The 13,615-nt window shown below is 35.2% G+C and overlaps 1 pseudogene; it reads left to right on the top strand.

Moving 5' to 3' along the window:
• The first annotated feature begins 1,986 nt into the window (after positions 1-1,986).
• LOC113321390 lies at positions 1,987-3,407 on the top strand (annotated as a pseudogene).
• Positions 3,408-13,615: the final 10,208 nt, after the last annotated feature.

The raw sequence follows: 13,615 nt of genomic DNA, 5'->3' as shown, positions 1-13,615 counted from the left end.
GAATATGACCTTGTAGTCGTTAAAAAGAAGAAGCAGAAGATATGGAAATGATTTTGTTGGAGAAGATAAAAAAGAAGGTAAACTTTCGGTTCTGAAAACCCACGAACAGGAAAGATTGGTTTGAACGATGAGGTAGAAAGCGAAAAGAGTATGGAGAAAATCCTAAAGTGAATGATGGTGCACTACATTTTTGGTCGGTATTTACTGTTAAAGTTTCTAAATGTTCGTTCGTGTAAGCCAAACGGTTGCATGGACGTTCTTACCTTATGTTTTGGGTAACTTACTAGATATGGTGTAGTTGCAATCAATTACGAATTGGGTTTTAGAACTGTCATTCCAAAATGTAAGAGTACGTTAGCAATAGCGGAACTCTCTCACTCGCGAGGATCCGAATAAGTTCCACTAAGGCGTGTTGGTAAAGCACAGTTGGGAATTCTATTGTTAATGGACGCTATGCTATATGCCTGGTGCCCAATGAAGTTGACAGTACCATTCCTCTGAGTCATTATTTAACATTTTGTACGTACTTCTTACAACCTTTCAATTTTAAAGGCGTACCTTTTTCAGGATTTTCGTCTGTTTCTCTTACTAGTCCACATGTTTACATATTGCTCTTTTTAGTTTCAATATACGTAGTTACGTACCGTTGGAATGTTGGCCAGCTCTGGTTAAGAATTAGGTGCCCCAAGAACTCAGAAAAGTCAATCTCGTGTTTCTTACGAGTGAAAGAAAACTCTCTCTAGCTGTGGGAGACCAAATTCTTGCCCATTCTCTACGTAGTGTTCATATGATATTTCAATATCTGTCTTATGTTTAAATTTTGAAAAGCTATGATAAATATTTATGAAGCACAGATACTTCAAAATCGGTGACGTATCCGTGTCGGACACTGTATCAGTGTCAGATATTTGGGGATACGTGTCAGATACTCCATTTAAAATATCTCGTTTTATTAATTACGAGAAGAGTAAGGGATATCTCTCGGATACTCTAAAAGGGGATACTTCCTATAATATAATTGGAGCATATATAATTATTATCATTGGAGAGAAATCGGAGCATATATAACTTTATCCATTCAACGAAGAAAAATAAGATTGTACCCCAACGTGCTAAGGATTTATTGTTTGTTCATAGTAATATTCATCTCCTTTCACGAAAAAGTGAAAGTTATACAAAAGGAGAAAGTGGAATGTGGGATATCAGTGAAGATAAATTTGATACACTAGAAGATGCAAAGAACTTGAAATTGCAAATCTTTCACTTGACGAGCCACAACAATAAGCAGTGCTCTTTGATGAAGATAATATTAATGAGTGATGGATGAGCCAGATGTTAGACAACTTTTATCTGTTTCATTTTAATATTCCATAAAAATTTTGTTTTGTTTTGTTTTATATGATTCTTTTTACTAAAATGAGTTATTATTAGCATAAATGATTTTAATATATACACGTATCCCCACGTATCATGTATCCCCATTTTTTAAAAATTGACGAATTCCCGTATCAGTATCCCAGTATACGTGCTTCATAGATAAATATACTAAGCAATCAAATGAAAATACTAGTTTAACACTCTTTAAAACAGTATACGAATTTTAATAAATTCGTCACGGGGGGCTGATAAGTAGATGAAGCTGATCTTTTTTTTTTTTTGCTTAGACTTAGAATACTCAAGTCCATTTTGAGATTTTAACAGAGCCACATACATCTCCATCTAATCGTTTATCAAATTGGTTGAGTTCACATCACACTATCAAAAGAGCTGCCTAGTATCAGCCAAATAGATATATTACCTAAGTGTACAGTTCGTTTTACATGTGCTATTGCCGGAACTATAGTGAGAACACCAGGTGTGGTTCTCTTCCATTGTTGATTTCTGTCTCTATATATACAGAGATATCTAACCAAGTTCTAGATACCACAGTCTAGTTGTAACCTTGTTAACACATCTCTTTCAGTACTTCTCTAAGACTACAGTCATATGGATTTGGTTTCTTGGATATCTGAAACAGTACTTCAACTGACAGGAGATGGCGTAGTTCGAGAACTTGTAGTAGTATGGCAACATACGAGAGAACTGTTAATAGTTCCCATTTTGAAATTTGTGGTGTTCCTATGTTTAACAATGTCAGTTATGCTGTTCATAGAACGGGTTTACATGGGTGTGGTGATACTATTCGTGAAACTCTCTGGTCGAAAACCAGAGAAGCGTTACAAATGGGAAGAGATCAAAGACGACGTAGAAACGGCTAACTCAAATTATCCTATGGTTCTTGTTCAGATTCCGATGTACAATGAAAAAGAGGTAATCATACTACCTCTCAATTACAGACTTACATAATGTCTTTTTTTACCGGTTACTGAATTGTTGTTAATTTTTTTAATGGTTTTCTATTCATTCAGGTATATCAGCTTTCCATTGGAGCAGCATGTGCCCTTTCATGGCCATTTAATCGAATAATCATCCAAGTTCTCGATGATTCTACTAATCCAGACATCAAGGTCATCATCATATTATATCTGTTGACGTACACAAGTACGGCATCTTTCCATGAACAACATAACTGACATTGTTAAACTTATGGGATGATGGATGGGCATATAAAATGAAACTTAGTATAATGAGATCCTCGCCGCTACTCCATTCTTTGTCCTGCGATAAACCTACAAATGGCATCACAAACACTAGTATTTCGAGTTAAGAACAAAATGCATACACTGAATGACAACTTTTCTTATGTCTTTATTAAAAAGAAAAGTATTGAGAATCTGTGACATCCGGCATGTTAATTGTTAATTACAGGACTTGGTGGAAATTGAATGTCAAATGTGGGCAAGCAAAGGAATAAACATCAAATACGAGATCAGAAGTAACCGAAATGGGTATAAAGCTGGAGCTCTTAAAGAAGGATTGAAACACGCCTATGTTGAGACGTGTGATTTCGTTGCTATTTTTGATGCTGACTTCCAGCCTGATCCTGACTTCCTCTGCTGAAGCATTCCGTATTTCGTTCATAACCCTGACATTGGCCTTGTCCAAGCTCGTTGGAAGTTTGGTAATAAGTTAAACATTAAGTTTCTATTCTTAACTTGACTAGATAATGATTGATAACTAAGCAGTACATTCGGGTGTGTAAACTTTTTACAGTGAACGCAAACGAATGTTTGATGACCCGAGTCCAAGAGATGTCGCTGAATTACCATTTCAGGGTAGAACAAGAAGTTGGTTCCTCCACCTACGCTTTCTTTGGTTTCAATGGTACCGCCGGTGTTTGGAGAATTGATGCTATCAAAGAAGCTGGAGGATGGAAAAATCGCACAAATGTAGAGGACATGGATTTGGCTGTTCGTGCAAGTCTCATGGGGTGGAAATTTGTCTATATTGGTGGCCTCAAGGTATAACATTTTTGTTGGAACAAAGAAGAATATTTGGTGGTTTCTCTTCTATATATATGGTTGATTTATACAGTAAGAAAATATATGGCAATATATTCTCTCTAGGTATGTTGTAATCTATACAAGATATGTGTAATCTATATAAGCCATGTAAAACTCCATTGACAAGATATAAGAAACCCTAAGTCTTTCTTCTCCGTGGATGTAGGCTGCAGCCGAACCACGTAAATCTTGTGTTAAGTCTATCATCTTTTAGTAACAACATGGTATCAGGGGATCGTTAATGATCCTGGCCATTATTCTACAGTTAAACAATTTGTTTTTCCTTTTCTTTTTCCTTTGTGTCTATGATGGCACAATCAGATCATAATACTAGTTTACGGTTAACCTCTGTTCTGTTGAATGATGTCAATTATGTCAGTTGGTCAAGGGCTGCTGCTTTTGCTCTTGGGGGTAAGATGAAATCTGGATATATTAGTGAAAACAGTACACGTCCAGATGCTAAAGATTCAAAATATGATGATTGGATTGCTGATGATCAACTGGTTCACACATGGCTTCTCCTTTCGATGGAACCACATATTTCAGAAAAAATTTCGTTCTCAGATTCGGCAAAAGATTTGTGGATTTCTGTTGCCAGTCTGTATGGCTTAAAAAATAATGCTGCTCGAGTGTTTGAACTGAAACGTGAGATTGCTGAGGCTGAACAAGGTACGAAAAGTTTTACTGAGCACTATGGGTATTTAAAGAAGAAGTGGGATGAACTTGATACATATCCTCCTCATACAACTGACGCCAAAACTCTCTTGAAAAGGGTTGAGGAAGATAAAATACTTGATGTGCTCAGCAGCCTCAAACCAGAGTACGAATCTCTTAGAAGCACTATTCTCATGAGTGCTGAATAAAATAAATAAACAACTGTAAACAAAATGATGTAACCATTATATTCCAGCAACATGTTACCACAAAGAACAAACAATTCATCTGAATATTAATGTTTTCATTTAATTGGACATAACATTGGGTCTGGCAGCATTACATTGCCATGGATCCATGTTGCCAAAATATGGTGCACCCAAAATGTATTCAATTCATTCTCAGTATATCAAATATGCACTCAATTAATTCATTCTTAGTATGTTAAAAACCACACTCAATCTCAACAATCAATACCTATTTTCATGTACAGATCAAAACAAAGCAATCCAAAAAGTAAATCAACTATATTTACATTCGTATTTCTTCTCAAGTTCACCAGTAAGATGTCTCTTCACAAAAGTAGTCTCCTCCTGTTAGGTATCAAACACAACCAAGAGCAATTTCTATCAGTATGCGATATATGTACTGAAGATTCATGAACTACATATCAATTGTATCACAATACAAGTGACGGGTCTGTATAAAGTAAGATAATCGAAACACATAGTATAATATTTCATATGTGTGTGGATGATTATGCACTGATTCGGTAGTGTGAAGACGGGTATGCAGTAAGAAGAAAAATTACTTCGAGATAAAATCCAGTATAGTTGTTATGCATTGCTCAAAAATCCAGTACAGTTCTTATGTACCTTATATGTTTTCCATGTTTTATTCTAGTTTCGAACATACTACATTGGGTAGTAGAATCTAACATAATCCATATATATATACTTATGGGTGAAACAACAACAAATGAAAAATTCCAAAGCAGTTCGCATCAGTATGCCACATATGTACTGCTGATTCATGAACTAAAAAAACTGCATGGAATAAATCTATAAAAAAAATAAAATCGAGAGAGTATTATTTCAATAACGCATATATATACCTATGGATCAAACTACAAGTGGTAAAACTAAGAAATAAAGCAGAATCAAAAGCAGTTTGTATCAGTATGACACATATGTACTGCTAATTCATGAACTAAAAAACAACCATATGTAATGAATCTATCAAAAAAACGGAATCGAGAGAGTCTTATTTCAGTATCGAAGATATGTACTTATGGATCGAACAACAACAAGTGATAAGATAAAACTAAGAATAAAACAGAATCAAAAGCAATTTGTATCAGTATGCAACATATGTACTGCTGGATAATACCCCTGAAACAACAAACAAGCACGAATTTGATAAAATAAAGAAGCGAAAACAACAAGATAATCAAAGTGATAGTTCAAATATGTTAAAAACACCATAATCTAACCAAAAAATTGAGTAATTACGATCAAGATTCATAAAAAACAAACCAAAACAAAAGTAAACCTAAAACTAAGATCTATGTGTACTACCATCAATAAATAAAAACTAAGATCTATAATAATCTAAACAATTTTCGTTCTCTAATGAACACATGAACTGCTCAATAAACAAATTCCATTATTCATCAGAAATACAAACCAATTAACAGATCAACAATCAAACATTCAAAATTAGATCTATACTACTGTAAGTAATAGATCTAACATAATAATCACCCAGATTTCAGTAAGAACCTACAAAAACAAACTATCATAACAAATACAAAACTCGATCAAGGAAGAAGAATAGACTGAAAATGTTAAAACCCTAAAGAAAAATTAAAAATCTCACCATTTTTTTGGGGTGCTAGAAAGGATCAATCGAAAGAGATAAAGAGGAGTAAATCTATGGCATAAAATCTTGCGGAATCTGATCAAATCGATCAAAGACCTTGGAAGAATCTTCATCCCCAATCGCCAGAGCTTTCCTGACTATCTAGTTCTGTTATTCATGAATATTAAGGTTCTTTTCGGTATTTTGAAAAAGATTACAAAAGTGGAAGGAGAAATTTCTGATAAATGTGATCTCTTTTTTGGGGAATGGGTGCCGGATCCATCAGGTCCATTTTACACAGATGAGAGTTGTCATGCAATTACTGAAGATCAGAATTGCATGAAAAATGGGAGGCCTGATTCAGGGTACCTACACTGGAGATGGAAGCCACAAGGTTGTGAAATACAACGGTTTAATGCAAAGAGATTTCTTCAGATGATGCGGGATAAATCGTGGGGATTCATAGGTGATTCGATTGCTCTCAACCACGTTCAGTCATTGCTTTGCATTCTCTCCCAGGTAATTTTAGTATTACAATTTTCATCTGTTTGTGTTTACCCCTTGTCGTGAGCATGTTCTTACGTTATAAAACCTCTTATATTATATGAATCCAGAAAATTTTATATGGCCTTTTCTGTTCTGCAAAGAAATAAAGGTGTTGAAAATTTGATTTGTTATGCGTGTCAGGTGGAAACAGCAAACGAAGTTTACCACGACGAGGAGTGGAGATCCTATAGATGGCACTTCCCGTCCTATAATTTCACCCTCTCCGTTATCTGGTCTCACTTCCTTCTTAAGTCAAAGATTGAGGGTATGCATGGAATGACCACCAGTGATATCCAGTTACATCTCGATATACTGGATGAGAAATGGACAAATGAATATCCGAGTTTCAATTATGTTACAATTTCTGGTGGATCATGGTATCTCAAAACTGCGACATATCATGAAAAGAACACAGTAACGGGATGTCATAATTGTGCAGATAGAACCTTGAAAGAAATGGGAATAAATGATGTTTATTCTAAAGCCATTAAATGATGGTAGGGTTTTCCAAAAATATAAAAAGTCAGTTAATGGTCTTTAATCTACTGCTCTTGTGTATCAACTGCATATTCATCGCCCCAGACACTGATAAGACACTAAACATACGATCTATTTACACAATAACTTAAAACTAAACATACATAAAGGAGAAATTACAAAATCCTATACTTATATATTGCTTAATTAGATGGTGTTCAAATATTTCAATTCATAAATCCGTTTTAAAAAAACCAATTAAGTCGGGATATATAACACATCATGGGATATGCACCTCCAAATCACGTGGAAGGTAAGTCGGAAAAAAATAACATTATCGCAGTGCAAGTTGCAACACACATGCACACTGCTGGTGTGTGAGTAGAGAGACAGCCAGCATATTTAATCTACTTATCCATTTGACTTCAATGGGTTATATTTTTTTCCGCCCGATGACGGAATTTTCTGTAGTGGCAGGCTTTCTGACATCAACGATGGCAGAGCTGCTTTATTAGAAGATCCAAATCTCCCGTTATCTACTATAAGTCTAGACAGTCCAAGTGTGGCATCTCAGCTTCTCAGGTACATATAAAGATGCATCTGGTTCATTAAACTTTATGCTGTTGTTGTTTTCATGATTTTAGCTAGAGTGACGTATGCATGCATATTTGATATTTGTTTTTGGAACTTTGTCAGATTTTTTCTGATGGATTCGTCATTCTTTGTTGAAAATCGATTATCATTAAGAGCCATGTGAGTGAATCCCCTTAATCTTTCTTAAACTTGCGATACATCTTAATCAGTATGATTGTATTTCTGATTAATACTGCGATTTTCAGATCTGAATTTGGCTTGTATCTGGTATACATGTACATATGTGATCGCACAGATACCTTCGGATACTCAATAAAGGTACCATTAATTTCATCCCTTTAGTATCTAAAATCTACCTTGTATGTCAAATATATATATATATATATATATATATATATATACGAGCTTGAAATGGCGAAAGGCCTATGGAATCGTCAATTAAATAATAAATAGTAGTGTCTTTTCGCATGTAAAGGCAAACATGAAAAAAGAAACAAAAGTTCTAGCACAGATTTCTTTTTGTATGGCTAGTGCACATATCTTAGGTTCAGCATGCTGAAGAAAGGTCTTGGCAATTTGATGCTTGGAAAGGGAATATGATGGAATCGGGTCATTTAACATTTTGATTGTTGCGGAAGGAATGTAATGACTTACTAAAGACTTCGTATTTTCATTCATAAAGAAAGGTTTACAAAGTAATCCACAAAAATTAACCTTGCTTGCATCATTAGACACAACCAACCCCTTAATTTCCACAAACTAAGATAACTCAAAAGATTTGAAGTAGAAATATAACTAAGTAAAGACTTACTATCAACTAGACAAACTGACTTTCAAACTTCTAAACAAGACTTACTCAGAACACACATAAGCATTACATTCGACAGCTTCGTAATCCTATTGCAAGAATCAAAGATGAACTTTACGTAAGCAGCGGTAATACGCAACAAAGAACTTTGAGATTCTTTAGTGAGGGAGGAGATGTATAAGAAATACGTTGGAAAAATTAAAGATGGCAGAAATAAATGCTGCTTTGGATTCAATCTCATATGAGAACCCGAGGGAATTAAAAGAGAGTGAAATGAGGAATGCTTCTATTACACGGTTTTCTCTTAAATAGTTTGCTTGAAAAACATTAGTGTTGAAAAGACAAGTCTTCACCCAAAATCAACGAATTTTGGCTTGAAAAATAGTAATTTTGAAAAGACACATCTCTTGAAAATCGATGTATCTCTTGGGATAATATCTTCGCAAATATTACAGCTGAGCTTTCCCATGGCGGCCTAGTTTGATACTTCCTCCGTATCTATTATATAGGCGGAATTTTAAATTTTATTTGTCCCACTAGATAGACGGAGCTTTATATCCAAGATAAATTTTTTCCTAAATACCCTTATTTATTATTTATGAAAAATTGTAATGGAAATAGGACCAAGGGTAAAATAAAAAAAAGTATGAAATGTTATGAATCCAAAGAAATTTTCTTAATTTAAGAGAATTGTTCCCTCAGCCTGTATAAGTGGTACGTAGGGAGTAGAAAACATGAAATTCATTTTGGATCTGCCCTGTCAGCAAAGAGATTCACCTTCAATCACTGTTGCCAGTTGGTAAGATATTAAATACCCAATACTTCTCAGCACTAGTATAAAATATGGATCAGTTTTAAATATTGTTTGAACTTGATTTTCCACCAGATAGCAGCTCATCAGTCTGCTACGCCGTTGCATGCATTTGTGGCGGTTTATGAGTCAACAACATATATTTCTTCAGTCATGTACTCATTCGTTACCCTGACTATGTTGATTTTCCTTGAATATTTATCCTGCAGAGTTACAGTCGGGATATTTTCCTGTTTCTCTATTTCCTTCTCATCATAGTTTCCGCGATCACTTCTTTTAAGATCCACCAAGATAAATCACCAATCACAGGGAAATCTATACTCTATTTAAACAGGCATCAAACTGAAGAATGGAAAGGGTGGATGCAGGTTGGTTCTTTATAAAGTGATTTGCTCATAGCTGAAGTTTATTCTACAGAAAGTTTTAAGCATTTTCAATTTACTAGCAGATAGAAATAATCCAATCTTTGTCAATACATCAAGTGTTTTAGCTAACTTTGTAGGCTGGAAATTCCTCAACTATCCGTTTATTTGCATGTGGAGATATAGAGTTGCGCATTTTGTATTGTTTCATAAGTCCAGTAGGGCCATACACAAATTAAGCCATACTTCACGCTTTGTTTAGAAAATCTCATCTATGACATCCATACATGATTCGCCAATATATCTTATAATCAAAAATATGATCGGTATTGGTTCTTGTTGCATGGTACGCAAACTTATTGTTATTAATCTTTTTTTTCCAGGTAATGTTTGTGATGTATCATTACTTTGGTGCATTGGAAATTTATAATGGAATCCGCGTTTTTATCGCTGGATATGTGTGGATGACTGGGTTTGGTAACTTTTCTTATTACTATGTCCGGAAAGACTTCAGCATAGCTAGATTCGCCTTAATTGCGCGTGCTTAAATATCATGCTTGCGTAAGTAATACATTTGTTCCTGACCAAGTGTTCTTCGTATACATATTCATGCGCAGATGATGTGGAGGCTTAATTTCTTAGTGGCATTTGCCTGCATTGTCCTTAACAATGATTACATGTTTTACTACATATGCCCAATGCACACCTTTTTTACTCTTATTGTCTACGGTGCCCTCCGTATCCTGAACAAATACAATGAGATTGGATCAGTGATAGCGCTGAAGATGGCTTCCTGCTTCTTGATTATTATTCTGGTCTGGGAAGTCCCTGGAGTATTTGAATTCGTATGGAGACCATTTATGTTTCTTCTTGGTGAGTCGCATGGGCAAGCTCTACTTTTCAGTAACGAATTAATTACCAATATGATATTAGAATTAAAAAAGAAAGAAAATGGAAAATAAAAAAACCTCCCCTGTTCAAACGGATTATCGGATTATTGCTTCTTCTTTTTTTCTTTTTCTTTTTGAAGCCATTATCGGATTATAGCTGAACCAAGATAAATCTGCAGGTTGCTCAGTAACCTTCCTGGGACCAGAAGGAACCCGCTCATTGAAACAATGGCATTTGCGCACGGGGCTTGATCGTTATATATGGATTATTGGAATGATTTATGCTTACTATCACCCAACAGTAAGATGATATATACAGTACATATGCATCTCTGTTTTTGAGATGGCAAATTATATATCTTCTGGCATTTTGTGCTTTGTAGCATTTCGTAATTGACTGAGTTAGTTTTATACTTCCATTGTTGTATTAGGTTGAGAAGTGGATGGAAAAGCTGGAGGAGGCAGAATTCAAACGTAAAATATCTATTAAATTGGCTGCGGCATCTGTTTCCCTGACAGTAATGTGCTAAACTCCATCATATATTTCGTTCTACAAGACTCCATCCCATAAATTTCTGTACCGGATATAAATCCCTCTGCAAAATTTCAGGTTGGATATCTGTGGTTCGAGTTTATATACAAGCTGGATGCAATTACATACCAGAAGTACCATCCTTATACATCATGGATTCCAATAACGTAAGCAATTAATACTTGGACTAGATTTTCATCCACTTGATATATACAGATTTCTTGTAGCTAATTTCATTTCTCCCTTTTTGGGTTTTACTGAATCAGTGTTTATATTTGCCTACGAAATGTTACTCAGTACTTTCGGTGCTACTCCTTGACCCTTTTTGCGTAAGTGGTTTGTTGATAATGCTGAACTGGTACAGGTTCGATAATAAGTTATATTTGTGCCAAGTTTTACATGTGACATTCTTTTGTTGTTACTGTATAAATTGATGATATGCATCCTTAATTGTTATGCTTTTTTTTTTATGGTATGGTATCAGGATTCTTTTTTAGATCGGTAAAATTTTTGGTGTGGCCGAGTTTCGATATCAGATCACTATTACCATCACCAATGACTTTACCACTGTATTAAAGTGACACCTGCATATCAGGAACATTATATTACACTGTGACAAATATAAGTACGGTGTAAACCACATTTTCCCCAATAGTACAGCGACAAATATTACTCCCTAATACCCAGCATCACCACCACCAAAGCAATCCAGAACCACCACTGCCACTACTGTTACCACTACTTCTAATCATCCATCAACAACACCGCCTCTTCCAACAATCTCCAACACTGACATCTACTGCCACCACCACGGCCACCATTAATGTCCACTGATATGATTACCAATTAATATACTGCATTCGTCCCAAAAAAAAATCAAAGACCCACTAGGCAAAAATGCAAAACTCAAAGACCCACTTTTCCTCGACGGAGGGAATATTTATTAATGTGATCAAACATCTTTTTGTGCCACCACCACTTATCCACCAGAGGGATAAACTGAAATCTGATTGGCATTTATTACGGGAAATTAATAGGATATTAGTGATCACTCATATTTACATTTTTCTGGCGGCCTTTCGGATTCTTCAGCAAGAAGAAATATGAGAAATATATCGGTCGCAGCCGCTTGTCTAGGCAATGAAAGCACCATCTTGTTTTGTATTACAGATTCAGTCATTGGGGCATTCGTAACTCTGCCCTCATACGGTCTTCTGTCTTTGGCTAACATAAAATCTCTAAAGTTATGGCTTTTTCTTTTCATCAGGTGGCTGGGAAAAATTACATTAGAGACCTATATCTCGCAGTTTCATATTTGGCAGAGGTAATCTCAATCTGATCAATTATTTCCCGATACACCTTGGAATGGTGTATTGGTGTCGGCGTGTGGGTACTTTTAGAATCTTGAACTGACATGCCTTCTTTTCACTGGCAACTTTTCTTCTAGTAATAAACTCTTCTTGCACACTTGCAGGACTGGCATCCTAGATGGAGAGCCTAAACTAGTGCTGTCTTTAATTCCGGACTATCCGATGCTCAATTTCATGCTTACGACTGCCATATTTGTTGCGGTATACACCCAAGAGAGTCTCCAAATAAGTAGATATATTACTGCATTATATTGATCGATCTGTTTTCTATTTGCTTGTTTCCAGATTTCATATAGGCTGTTCCAGTTAACAAATACCTTGAAGATGGCTTTCATTCCTAGCGGAGACGACAAACGCTTAATGTACAACATTGTCGCAGCTGGAGCTATCTCAATTTCCTTGTACACTCTATCAATCGCCTTTTGCAAGTTATTCCACAGCTTATGGTAAGTTTGTAATGCACCTGACTCTATCAAACCTTTATCATGAGACCCTAAAGAGTTGTGAATCCCGCTATGAATCTAGAGGTCGACCATGAGGATCGATTTAGATATATAGCAGACTTAGAAGTTAGAGATGTGTCGCCCTAAAATTGCTACCGATATTGAAACATGCATGTACAAGTGATCTAGTGCTTTATTTTAGGTTAGAAATTTGAACATATCATTAGCTTTATCTCAATTTTTTATCTGCTCTTCTACATTGAAGCATAACATGTCATATATTAGTGCTGACTTATCTTTGTGACAAAATCAAAAATAACAGGGATGATGGGACAATATGAAAAATATGAAGATATATTTCATGATATCCCTTGGGAGGTGGTAAGAAGATGTCATAAATAGAACAGAGCTGAGAATAAAAAAAGAACAGAGCTGAGAATAAAAAAGATTGCATGTTGTGAGACTAATAAAATACAAGCAAGGAAGAAGGGAAAGTTAAGAGGGAAGAAGAGCTCTTGTTATTTTGATGTAAAATTTGCAAAAACGATAAGCCTTTTCCAATACCTATAAAAGGATATTATTAATATTCATTATTTATGCATAATCTTTCATTTCGAATCTGATGATTTTTTCATGTGCAGTCAAATTTTGACAAAATTTCACACTTGATATTTTTCCTAAGGAGACACCTAAATTTGCACTCCAAAAACATACGGTGCTTAGGACAGCCGATTTTATAAAACCGTCCCAGTAGATTAGTGTTACACAAAATTGGTTAAAAAAATCAAAATCAACAATTTCTGGGTGAAAAGAACATTTAGATTT

The sequence above is a fragment of the Papaver somniferum genome, chromosome 11 (genome assembly GCF_003573695.1).
Source record: "Papaver somniferum cultivar HN1 chromosome 11, ASM357369v1, whole genome shotgun sequence".
Lineage (NCBI taxonomy): Eukaryota > Viridiplantae > Streptophyta > Magnoliopsida > Ranunculales > Papaveraceae > Papaver > Papaver somniferum.
The sequence above is the reverse complement of the archived record's forward strand: the minus strand, read 5'-3'. Positions and strand labels throughout refer to the sequence as shown.